Source organism: Megascapheus bottae, chromosome 16, assembly GCF_031878675.1.
Source record: "Megascapheus bottae isolate mThoBot1 chromosome 16, mThoBot2.hap1, whole genome shotgun sequence".
Classification (NCBI taxonomy): Eukaryota; Metazoa; Chordata; class Mammalia; order Rodentia; family Geomyidae; genus Megascapheus; species Megascapheus bottae.
Window position 1 is genome coordinate 53,871,210 of NC_143524.1, and position 13,074 is coordinate 53,884,283.

General features: G+C 45.3%; 1 protein-coding gene across 5 annotated transcripts in view; it reads left to right on the plus strand.

Annotated features, from left to right (window-relative positions):
• The first annotated feature begins 7,432 nt into the window (after window positions 1-7,432).
• Ccdc83 (coiled-coil domain containing 83) overlaps window positions 7,433-13,074 on the plus strand; it is a 36,378-nt gene continuing 30,736 nt past the window's right edge. For 2 of the 5 annotated variants that reach the window (XM_090348560.1, XM_090348564.1), the window contains exon 1: window positions 7,470-7,556. The gene's annotated coding sequence lies outside the window, so the exon portion shown is untranslated. Of the gene's footprint in view, window positions 7,557-7,594; window positions 7,655-8,011; window positions 8,060-13,074 lie in introns of those variants that run through there. The other 3 variants (XM_090348561.1, XM_090348562.1, XM_090348563.1) reach the window with 3 other exon arrangements.

The following is a 13,074-nucleotide window of genomic DNA, read 5'->3' on the forward strand; positions in this document are numbered from 1 at the left end:
TTTGTTTCTGTTTTATTTTGCTGTTCGGTTTTGCTTTGGGGCAGTACTGGGGTTTGGATTTAGAGCTTCCTGCTTGCTATTCATGTACTCTATAGCTTGATTCATATCATCACTCTGGCATTGGAAATGGACTCTCAAAATTTTCTGCCCAGGCTGGCTTTGAACTTCAGTCTTTCAGATCTTAGTCTTCTGAGTAGCTAGGGTTACAGATGTGAGCCACCAACAGCCCATTTGCTTATTACTTTTTATAAACACTCTACTAACACTTTAAGGAGCACTTCACTGATAGTCACAGAATAGAAGTCTTAGGAGGGACTCAAAGAAAAACTTAAACTATATTCACACATTGTTTCTGTTACGATCATTTACCCAAGTGACTTTTCTGACCCCAACCTGTCTAGTTAATCACTATCAGAAGTCTGTCAGAGCCTGGAGTTTGGACTAGTGGTAGAGTGCTTGCCTAGCATGCATGAAGCCCTGGGTTCCATTCCTTGATACCACATACACAGGAAAGGCCAGAAGTGGTACTGTGGCTCAAGTGGTAGAGCGCTAGCCTTGAGAAAGTTCAAGAACAGTGCCCAGGCCCTGAGTTCAAGCCCCAAGACTGGCAAAAAAAAAAAAAGTAAATAAATAAAAGCATGTCAGCTGCATTGTCTCAGGCTTCTTTTCTCTCCATTTGCCTCCCAACTTCTAGACTCTTCTACTGTATTTTTCTTCATTAATCTTTGAGTCTTGCTTTCAGTAGGAAGACTTTCTGTAGCTTCTCAATGCTGTCAGGATAAAGTCTAAGCTCTGAAACACCACCATGTCTTCCTCTGTCTTGTGTCCATGAGAATGGATGACAGGTCAGAATTGCCTAATATCACAAAGCTGAGCCTACTCCTTCCTTATTTTCTTCCTCCCTTTTTGCCTTCCGCCTTCCTTCTTTCCTTTCTTCCTTCCGATTCTTAATTATTAAGTAGTTGCACAGGAGGGATGAATTCCATAAGTGAGGTTATAAGTACAATGCATCTTGTTCCCTGTCACCCCTTCTGAGCCTGCTTCCTGTTTCATAGGTTGGGCCGTGCATGTCTCATCTTCTGTTGCCCAGTCATAAAATGAGGACTAGTTCCAATCTGCAAAGAAAGGTATTACGAATATATTTGTTGCATAGTGAAAAAACTTTACATGCCAATTTTTACTTAGAAATCTACTATAGCCCATAGTTGGTTATGAAAAAGTATCAGTGACTAATATACCATCAGATGTCACAGTAGCTTGGAAGTTTTATGATGCCTGTATAACTTATTTACCAGGCACAGTAGGCCATGCTGGGCTTATTTACTGGAAAGACTAGAGCTATTGATTCACTCATGGACACATCTCTAAATCTCTGAGTATCTTTGACATATCAGGCTCCATACTAGTCACTGGAGGAATAACCAGCCTGCCTATACAACACTCACAGATAAGCAGCAAAGGTAGACACTGAATTAGTCCTTTCAAGGTCAAGGAGCACTATAATGGTGTGATGATGAAGGGTATTGGAAATGCTGTGGTAGACTCCCTAGTATCCTGTACTGATCTCCTATGCCCAGATCGCACAAGCCAAGGTTCTTGGGCCTACCTGTGGCGGGCCTACCTGTGGCGGGCCTACCTGAGAACTGCTGTAAACAGTGTCAGAAGTCCTCAGCCAATGAAAAACAAGTGCTACACAGCCTCCTACCTTCCTGGGGGAAAGGGTCCTGTTCTATGTTGTCTCGTGAATTCTCAGAGAAACCAGATCTCTCGGTGACTTGTTCATTGGCTTCTTTCTCCTCTCTCATTTCCTGATTTTCCTACCAGAGAAATCTGAGACTGTTCTCAAAATCAACTGCTTGCACACAAATTGCAGTCTTGGGATTTATTTCTGGGACAACCCAACTGGTGACTTGAAGCATATGCCAGGGAGGTCTGCTCAAACCCTTGGTAGGCCTGGGGCCTGCATGGTTTCCTCAACCATGTCCTATAGGCTCTCTGGAAAGCCATGGAAGGTCCAAAGGAGCTTTATAAGGACAAGGCTCTAATAGAATGTCAGAACTGGATTTAGGACAACTGAATGGGAAGTAATTTCTTTAGTCCAGATAGAAGATTACTGGAATTTGTCCTAGGGAGAAGATAATAAAGGCAGACCCTACCTGATAGACATTAATCCAAAGTAGGTACTCAGCAAATATGTTTTGATTTCATGACTGAGCCAGGTATCAGTGGCTCATGCTTGTAATCCTAGCTATTCAGGAAGCTGAGATCTGAGGATCATGGTTCAAAACCAGCCCAGGCAGAAACGTCCATGAGATCCATATCCACAAAAAAACACAACACACTCTCTTCAGCCACATGGGAAATGTGACCCTGAAGAGACTCACACCACGCTGGTCTCTAGGATTCTCAAGGGGTATGAGAAATAACCTTTCTTGAAACCTACTATACGCCAATTATACTATTTGTTTACTGAATCTTCAGAACAGCTTTGAGAAGTACCGTTATTATTTATTTTACAGATGAGGATACTGAGTGGAAAGGCAAATACCCCAAATTACCCCCAAATCACTCTTTAAAAAAAAATCCATTTCTTTAGGTTTTCAAATTTTTATTGTCATTATCATGGTGATGTACAGAGGGGTTACAGTTACTAAGTCAGGAAAAGAGTATTCTTTTTGGATGTCACCCCTTCTCTCACTCTCTCTCTGTTTTTTCTTCCTATCCCCACCTGCAAGCTGTATAGTTCAAGATCTCCTTTGAATAAGCTGCTTCAGAAGAACTCATCTCAGGAGCCTGGAGTTTGGCCTAGTGGTTAAAGTGCTTGCCTAGCACCCAGGTTCGATTCCTCGGTACCACATACATAGAAAAAAAGCTGGAAGTGGTGCTGAGACTCAAGTGGTAGAGCTCTAACCTTGAGAAAGTCCAAGGACAGTGCTCAGGCCCTGAGCTCAAGCCCAGAACTGGCAAAAAAAAAAAAAAAAGAACTCATCTTAGTAAGTTTGCATTCTTTTAGAAAACAAAAAAACAAAGCATCAACAAAGTGTGCTTGTTCTCATAGCAGTTAGACGCTTTCATTAGATTTTCCAGCTTCTGAGCCCAGATTCTGCTTTTTCAGCTTTCTCCCTTTAACACGCCCCCTGCTGGTAACCCTATGGGAGGACAAGCGTAGCAGAGAGCTTAGCTGAGAACTCAGTTTCTGTAGATATGTGGTTTTCTTAGTGTGTTGTATAAAAGGTAAATTGTGTAGTCATAATCATATAAAGGGAATACATCACAATTAATATTATTCTTCTTACTTAAAAATTCAGTGTACTAACAGGTTTTCTAGTACAGGTAGATACTCTGAAAATGAGCTTCATTCTTTTCTGCAGACAAATAGAGCTTCTGTCTCTGTGTACCACATATGCTCCCTCTTTCCTTGTGTGTGTGTGTGTGTGTGTGTGTGTGTGTGTGTGTGTGTTACTAGGGATTGAACTCAGGGTCTCATGGCACTTTGAGCAAACAGTGTTCCACCACTTGCACTAAACTCCTAGTCCTATTTCTCTCTCTCTCTCTCTCTCTCTCTCTCTCTCTCTCTCTCTCTCTCTCTCTCTCTCCCTCCCTCCCTCCCTCCCTCCCTCCCTCCCTCCCTCCATCCCTCTCTCTCTCTCTCTCTCTCTCTCTCTCTCTCTCTCTCTCTCTCTCTCTCTCTCTCTCTCTCTCTCTCTCTCTTGCTTCGCTCCCAACCATAGTTCTTTTGGGTGTGTGTTTCTGGGGTATTTATATTTTGTTTTATTGGGAGTCAGGGATTTTTTTAAATGTATTGTTATTATAAAGGTGATGTACAAAGTGGCTACAGTTACATAAGTCTGGTAAGTTTTTTGCTTTTTTATGAGTGGTTTCTTAGTTGTTAATTGTTGAGATTGGGTCTGTGTTTGAAGTGGTCTTGAACTTGAAATTCCTCCATCTCCACCTCCCCAGTAGCTGGATTCCAGATGTGTACCACCTACCTGACTCAAATGCAACTCATAAAAAAAATGGAATTTATACTGCCTCATTCTCCAGATGTGAGGTAGTATAATTCCATATGTTCTTATTGTTTTAATGTTTGCTGATGTTGTGGTCATGGTAAAGTTTCAGAGACTACTTCCGTGTGTGGGGGTGGACATCTCACCTGAGTCACTGAAATCTCAGGTGATTAGGCAAACTGACCATGTGATCCATAGAGGGAGGTGATCCTTTTGTCATCACTGCAAACTTAGGAAGGGCAGAGCCTGAGACATACTCCTTGGACCAGAAACTAGACTCAAGTGCAAGGCTCGTGGGCCAGAAAAAGGATTAAAACTGTGGTCAGTCGAGTTCATTGCGGAATCTAACCCTGTCCTGACCCTCCTCACCTGGCACACACCAGGCAGAGTAAACATGTCTCCTTAACTGAGCCTGCCACCTTCAGTGTGGCTCACAAGCCTGACACCATCCATCCCCGTCTGCTTCTCCACCCTACTGCTTGCTCGGCTCTTATCTCTGGGATCCTGTCATGTAACCCTTATAAATAGCTTTAGTTCCCTTAGAAACTCAGCATTTTAATTTCTACCTCAGGGCCTTTGCATACTGAATAATACCTGCTCATTGTTGCTTCTCAAATCAATCTTCAATTCCTCCAAGAATCAGTCTCAGACACCAGAGCCTAGGCGAGGATTTCCATTCCATCTCCTTGTGCCATCTCATTCTCTCCAGTTGTGCTGTGATTGCCTGTAAACGTGACTGCTTATTCTTTCCTCTTAGATGAAGGCAACTCCAGACAGATACAGAATCTGCCCCCACACCTAACCTCAGGAGGTGTGGGCCCCATGCTAGAACCGCTGGTCATGTTATTCCCAATTCCTTACTCACAGAAACCGTGAACTAACCTATTCATCACAGTCACCAATACTTGACTGGATTTTCCAGATTCTTATACCTTGAGAACTAATGTTCTACTCAATCTAAGTGGTTTAAGACAGCATGTATCCCATGGGCTAATAATAACTGCTGATCTCTTGCTCCTTACAGCATAAAGCAAGTTTTATTCAACAATGTTTAGCTGACAGCTGACTGACAGGGAGAGCCCAATGTCTTAGACCTCAGCTACTTAGCCTGTGAGACTTTTATCTCCAATTAAACACACACACACACACTCACATACAGGCACACACGCACAGGCACACACACTCACATAGACACACAAAGGCAGAAGCAGAAATGGAGCTGTGGATCAATTGGTAGAGCTCTATCCTTAAGCAAAAAGTTAAGGGACATTGCCTGGCAAGGGTGACTCATGCCTATAATCCTAGCTACTTAGGATGCTAAGATCTGAGGATTATGATTCAGAGCCAGACTAAGCAGGAAAGTCTGTGAGACTCTAATGACCAAAAGGCCAGAGGTGCTTAAGTGGTACAGCACTAATCTTGAGCACAAAAGCTCAGACAGCAGCACTCAGACCTGAGTTCGAGCCACAGTACTGGGAGAGGAGAGACAGAGAGAATTTATGTCCTTATTTTTTAAATTATTTTTTCTCACAAAGCACCAATTTAGTTGGCTCAAAATGTTAGGAACAATGCTTTTGGATTAGAAAAAAATTGTAGATTAGCTTTTTCACTTTTCAAAAGTAACTTCGATGTCAGTAAAACATCTGCTGCACTAGACCTCTGAACCAGTTTACAAAGTCAAAAGGTTCAACCACGCAGGCCTCTAGAAATTATTGTGGTATTTAATATTAACATCTTAATTGACTACCTAATGGCCTGATAGCAAAGGCAGTCGTCTTCAGTAAAAATAGGTTTAAACAAAATATTGGGGAAACAAGTATGTTCATAAAATTTTTAGATCTTGTAAAAAAAAAAATCCTGCTTGTGAACATTTGTTTGTACCAAGCAGGTTCTTTGTGGTTTTGCCAAAAATAGACTATGTATTTGGTATTTTCTACCATAAATACTTTCCTACCTCTATTTGTGTATCCACACATGGCAAGGCTCACAAAAAAATCAAGGTCAAATGAGGAAACTCGGCAAATGGTTTTTATCTGGCTTCACTGTTTGACCACCAACTGGCAAGCATTGTAAGGAAAGCTTTGCAGGAGATAAATGATAGGGTCAAAGCACATTTTTGATCATGGCCCAGGCGCTCATAAAAGAAACAAGCCTAAGATTTATAGGAAATGATGTCGGAATGAATTCGACGTGTTGAAGAATCGCAGTTTTTCCATTTAATTAAAAATCTCCTGGCTCTACAACGTGCAACAGCTCTCTTTCTTCTGCATACGCGCACTATCTCACACCCGTTATTCCAGGGAAGATCAGGTAACTAAAACAACGCCTTAACTGATGCAAAAATCACGTCGCTGGATAAATCAAGGAGAGGAGCCGCGGCGGGGGGCACACAGGAGCCCAGGCCCCGCGCAGCCCTCCCCGTCCGGGCCGACACGTCCAGGCATCGCGTCTCCGCAGGAAACTGACCCGGAACGGCTCGACGCGCGCCCGCACGGAGAAGGCGCGGAGCCGGCCGCCGCCCGACTACCCTGCCTGGCCGCCTGGGGCGCGCCCGACCGCGGCTGGGGGCTGGCCTGGGGGCGGGAAGGGGAAAGGCAGGACGCCCGTGGCCAGGGCGGGCGGCGGACCCTCGCCTAGAAGGCGTCGTGCTGCAAGAGTTTCTGGACTCTCCGCTCCCGCCATCTCATTCTTTCCCAGTGGAGCGGAGCCTGCCCCGCCCCCGCTCCGCCCCATCCCGCCCCCTACTTTGGCCCCGCCTTTTCCTCCGGCGGGGGTAGCCCCCCCATCCTGGTCCGCTCTGGCCCCTGCTCCGGCCTGGCCCCCCCACAGGCTCTGGCCCCGCCCCCTGTCCCTGCTCTCCTTCTTCCCCCCCCTCCACACGTGGGCTGGGGTCGCATGTTGGGGTGTCCTCCACCGTTGGGAGTCCCCGCCCCCTGCCCTGCCATGGCCCCGCCCCAAGCTCTGGCCCCGCCCCTGTCCTTGCTCTCACTCCCCACCCCTCCACCCGTGTGGAGGGGGGCAGGGAGTGTCGCGTGTTGGAGTGTCCTCCGCCCGTGGACGTTGGGAGTCTCCGCCCCCTGCCTTGGCCCCGCCCCCTGTCCCTTCTCTCCCCGTCCCCCGTGGGCAGGGGTCGCGTGTTGGGGTGTGCTCCGCCCCTGGCCGTTGGGAGTCCCCGCCCCCTGGTCTGGCCCCGCCCCGCCCCTGGCTCTGGCCCCGCCCCCTGGCTCTGTCTTCCCCCCCCCTTCCCTCATGGGCGGGGGTCGCGTGTTGGGGTGTGCTCCGCCCCTGGCCGTTGGGAGTCCCCGCCCCCTGGTCTGGCCCCGCCCCGCCCCTGACTCTGGCCCCGCCCCCTGGCTCTGTCTTCCCTCCTCCTTCCCTCATGAGCGGGGGTCGCGTGTTGGGGTGTCCTCCCCCGTCGCCGGTGGGAGTCCCCGCGGCGCACTCTCGGCCCTCTCCCCTGCCGGGCGGACCCCGGGAGCGGCGGAGGTGATCGGAGCGGAATCCTTAGGTCCGGGCCCCGCTGCCCCCCAGGTCCCACCGCGCTTGCAGGTTCGTGGCGGAGCCTCGAGCTCAGGGCAGCGGCTCTGCCTGTGGACCCCGTCCCGGCGGGGCTGGCTTCCTCCACTGAGGCCTGCCACAAACGGAAAGTTCTGTAACTTTAGATTCTAAATAACTTTGGTTGGAGGGGGGCATGTCGATCGTGGGGCTTGAATTCGGGGCCTGAGCTTTTTTGCTCGAGGCTAGCATTCTACCCTTTCTTTGAGCCACGGCTCCACTTCCAGTTTTTAAGCGAGTATTTGGATGTTCCTGCCCCGCCTCGCTCCTAACCTGGATCCTCAGATCTCGTGGAGTAGCTAGGCACCCTGCTTAACTATGGTTGAAACATTTTGGAATTGTTCTATTTTAGTATCATTGTGTGTAATCTGTTTGCCTGCTATTAGTCAACTTTGCCTTGGTAGACTTTATTGTAGATATGTATGCTCCACAAAAGAAAGGAAAAGAAGAAATCATAGTTTAGGGTGAGGTACTATTCCCTTCCCGGCATCTGTGAGGTAATGTATTTCATTTCAAACTATTTGTTATCAGTAATTCTGAACCAGAAGGTGGACCAGTGAAAGAATCTAGAATAACTAGGAATAGCAGTACAGAAATGTGCTAGTGACTAAAAGATTTGCATTGGTAAAGAAAATACATGTTATCAGGGACAGCGCCCAGGCCAGAGTTCAAGCCCCATGACCCACCAAAAAAAAAAAAAAAAGTTAATGTAATGACACATTATCGGTCATCCAAATGCTAGTTGAAAATGTCATTCATCCACAAATTTTAAATAGCTAAGTTTTAATGTATAGTTTTAACATGATTTCTCCAAACTGGATGAAGTTTACATTTTAACACTTTGCAACTATGTACACATAATTTGTATATATAAAAAGATAGTTGAAAAATTCTTAAACGTTAGGTGATTATCACTTCCAGAAGGTTTTGTATTTTCTTTCTTTCTTTTTTTTTTTTTTCCAGTCCTGGGCCTTGAACTCAAGGCCTGAGCACTGTCCCTGGGCTAGAGCTCTACCACTGGAGTTACAGTACCACTTCTGGCCTTTTTCTGTGTATGTGGTACTGAGGAATCAAACCCATGCTAGGCAAGCACTCTACCACTAAGCCAAACTCCAGGCCCAATCTAGAAGGTTTTAAATGACTCCACTTAAAGAATAACTTGCTGAGGTCGGGCACTAGTGGCTCACATCTGGAGGCTGAGGTCTGAGAATCAGTTTGAAGCCAGCCTGGGCAAGAAAAATCTGCAAGAGGGACAGGAGTGTGGCCTAGTGGTAGTGTGCTCACCTAGCATGCACAAAGCCCTGGGTTTGATTCCTTGGTACCACATACACAGGAAATGGCACTGAGGCTCAAATGGCAGAGTGCTAGCCTTGAGCAAAAAGTGTTCAAGGACAGTGTCCAGGCCCTCATTTCAAGCCCCAGGACAAGGAAGGAAGGAAGGAAGGATGAAAGGAGGAGAGGGAGGGAAGGAAGGAAGGAAGGGAGGAAGGGAGGGAGGGAGGGAGGGAGGGAGGAAGGAAGGAAGGAAGGAAGGAAGGAAGGAAGGAAGGAAGGAAGGAAGGAAGGAAGGAAAATCTGCAAGATACTTATCTACAATTGACCAGGAAAAAGCCAGAAGTGGAGCTGTAGCTCAAGTGGTAGTTCACCAACCTCAGCAAAAAAGCTAAAGGATATTGCCCAAACCCTGAGTTCAAGCTGCAGGACACACACACACACACACACACACACACACACACACACACACACACACACTAGATATGTTCAGAAAGTTTATGAACTTGCTAGAGAATATATTGCTAATGAATTAGAATGCATTCTAGTGAGCCAAAATAAACTTTTTTGTAAGTTAAAAAAAAAATGTTCCTCAGCCAGAAGTGTAGCCCAGTGGTACTCTAGCATGCATGAAGCCCTGGGTTCAAATCCTCGGTACCACATACACAGAAAAAGCTGCAAGTGGTGCTGTGGCTCAAGTGGCAGAATGCTAGCCTTGAGCAAAACCTGTGCACAGACAGTGCCCCAAAACCAGCCAAAAAAATTTAAAAGAGTTCCTAGCAAAAGTGGAAATGTATGATTAAAAGTGATTTTGCTTACCAGAGTTAGGGTATATACAACAGTATTAGCATATAGGGTGACTGACTGGAAGACAAAGAAATGCTTTCCTTATAAATGAGTCATTCAAATGAAGTATGTATTTATGAGCATTCATTTTGATGAAAGGCTGGATACCTAAAGCTTTTGATCCTAGACTGCTCATCTACCCTGATTGTGGAATGTAAGTTTAGTGTCCAGAGCTGGACAAGAAAAAACACAAAAGAGGGGTCATATGTCAGTTACTGCATGGTTTTTAGGTTTTTATTGTTTTTTTTTTCCCCAGTCCCAGGGCTTGAACTCAGGGCCTGAGCACTGTCCTTGGGCTTTCTCAAGGCTAGAGCTCTACCACTTGAGCCATAGCACCACTTCTAACTTTTTCCTATGTATGTGGAACCAAGGAATCGAACCCAGAGTTTTGTGCATGGTATGCAAGCACTCTACCACTGAGCCAAACACCTGGTCCTGGCTTTGGTTTTTATGGTATCCTTTCTGGGACTTTTAACTCAGAGCTTGGCCTTGTCCATAGATTTTGTGCTTACAGGTTCTACTGCTTGAGCCAACCTCCACTTTTGGCTCTTTGATGGCTGATTGGAGATAAGAGTCTCCAGGACTTTCCTGCCCAGTCTGGCCCGAGCTAGCTTGTAGGCAATCCTCAGATCTCAGCCCCCAGAAGAACTAGGACTACAGGCATGAGCCACAGGTTCCTCCCCTCCTCACTAAATTTGCACTGTTTTGCAGTGTGTGTAAAGATCTTGCTGCTTCAGTGGTACAGCCATTGACCAGATCAAGTGTCACATACAGAGCAGGCACTAAATACATGTTTATAGTCATTGACAGACCAGGAAACCCTTGGTTAGGGATTATTCTAAGTGCCATCTCTTGGGAGATAACCCTTACTTTATGAATCTTTACTAGAGATAGAAATCCTGTGGTTGAACCTGGCATGGTGGCTCATACCTGTAATCCTAGCTACTCAGGAGGCTGAGATCTGAGGATCAAGGTTCAAAGCCCGCCTGGGTACAAAAGGACCTGAGACTCTTATCTCCAATTAACCTCTAGAAAATGGGAAGTAGGGCTTGGCTCAAGGGTAGGGCGGTAGCCTTGAGCTGAAGAGCTCAGGGACAACACCCAGGCCAAGTTCAAGCCCCATGACCCACAAAAAGAAAAGAAAAGAAGAGAAGAGAAAAGAAAAGAAATCCTGTGGTTGGTCAGGAACTGAAAATATGAAACTCTACACTATTCACAGGACGTTATCAAACACAAGAATACATTTTGAAGTACTTGTCATTAGCTCCCTGCAAAAACTGGATTGCAGAACAGGCAGTGCAGTTGCCTTTCTAATTTCCTTAAGGGTATTAAATAATAAGTCCTAATATAATGTATGTATGAGTTATTTGTGCTCTAACCAATCCATATTTGCACTCATATTTTATTAAAATCCTTTGCGGTTAAGTCACAGTTAGGTAACTAATTGTGCATTAGAGAATTATGAACCTCGGAGCCAGGTAAATGAGGCCATTGGGCAAGATGAGGTCATTTACCACCAGCACCAGATGGGTGCCACAGGTGGAGATTATAAACCTGATCTCTGCCCCATGAGTCAGAGATTAATGTTGACATTTATTTTAACTTTGAAATAAAATATTTTGTAGTTAAGATCATTATTGAATAGTAAGTCACTATTTTCGAATGAAACATTTGTCCACACTATCTTTTTGTGTGACCATCAGGATAAAAGTTCTCATTGTAAAACAGAAAATAACATAAAAATTCAAGTGTGCATCTGAAACAAATAAGAACAGTTCTTTTCTTGGCTAATAGTTTTTTTGTTATTGTTTGTGCCAGTCATGGGGCTTGAACTCTGGGCCTGGGCACTGTCCCCGAGCTCTTTAACTCAAGGCTAGTCTCTATCACTTTGAGCCACAGTGCCACTTCCGGTTTTCTGGTGGTTCATTGGAGATAAGAGTCTCACAGCCTTTTGTGCCTGGGCTGGCTTTGAACGGCGATCCTCAGATCTCAAGCCTCCTGAGTAGCTAGGATTACAGGTGTGAGCCACTGGCACCAAGCCTGGCTAATAGTTCTGTGTGTTGGTATCACGAGGATATGTTAATATGGAGCTTACTGAATTACTCTCAGTACTTCTCTGAGTTAAGACACTGTCCTAATTTGTGTGCCAGTACTGCAGATTGAACTCAGAGCCTCAATCTCTTGCTTGAGTTTTTTACTCAAGGCTAATGCTCTACCATTGAGCCACACATCCCCTTCCATCCTCTTGCTGATTAATTGGAGAGGGCTGTCACAATTACCTGAAGATTGGCTTCAAACCAGAATCCTCAGATCTCAACTTTCTGATTAGCCAGAATTATAGGCATGAACCATGGTGCCAGCTTAAGATACTACCTCAATGTATTATATTTTGCTATGAGTCTTTGGTATGCTTTTCCACTGCAAAGTATATTTTGCATCTGTGGATGATGGAATACTTGGCTGTAAAAGTCTCAGACACAAAGAGCTTCACAGGAGGTCTTGGAGCTGGGAAGACTTCAGGCAGTGTACAGAGAGAAGTATGTTTCCGTTTCAGTAAATTTTTCCACTGTGGAACTAAATGGTCTATGGAGATTTAGGTAGACTGCCAGTCTTGCGATCCAGCTCAGTCATGAAGGTTGACAGCCTCTGATTGATCTTTCCACATGTCATCATACTTGGCAGTACTCTGACATCCTCTGCTTTATGGCTTCCTGGAATTTTAGGATCAATCTGGAGTTAGAAATGAAGAGAAAGAGGTAAGAGGCACCCTTACTAAGCTCTGTTTGTGAGATGTGAGGCCAGTTACTTTGAATACTAGCTGATTTCATCCTTATAAGGGCTCTTAGAATAAGATCTTTCTTGTTCTCACCTGATAGATGATGAAAAAGGACTTCAAAAAGACTCAAGTAACCTCTTCAAGGTTATGCACATAGGTGGCAGTGTAGGTTGAAGACATGTACATGTCTGTTTCATCATCCAGCCACTGAAGTGTTCATTGATGGGCTGTGTGGAGAAATACAGTAATGTTCAAGAACTAACTACATCATCCTTACTCTCTGGCATCTCTAACCATTTAAATAAAGAATTACAAAGGTTATGTGTTTCCCACCATACCCACTACCAATATACCACTGTTGCCCTTGAGGGTATGAGAGTGGTAAAAAATTTAAGTTTAAAATCTTTTAGAAAAGGCCGGGAGTTTGGCCTAGTGGTTTAAGTGCTTGCCTAGCATGCATGAAGACCCAGGTTCGATTCCTCCGTACCACATACATAGAAAAAAGCCAGAAGTGGTGCTGAGGCTCAAGTGGTAGAGCTCTAGCCTTGAGAAAGTCCAAGGACAGTGCTCAGGCCCTGAGCTCAAGCCTAGGACTGGCAAAAAAAAAATCTTTTAGAA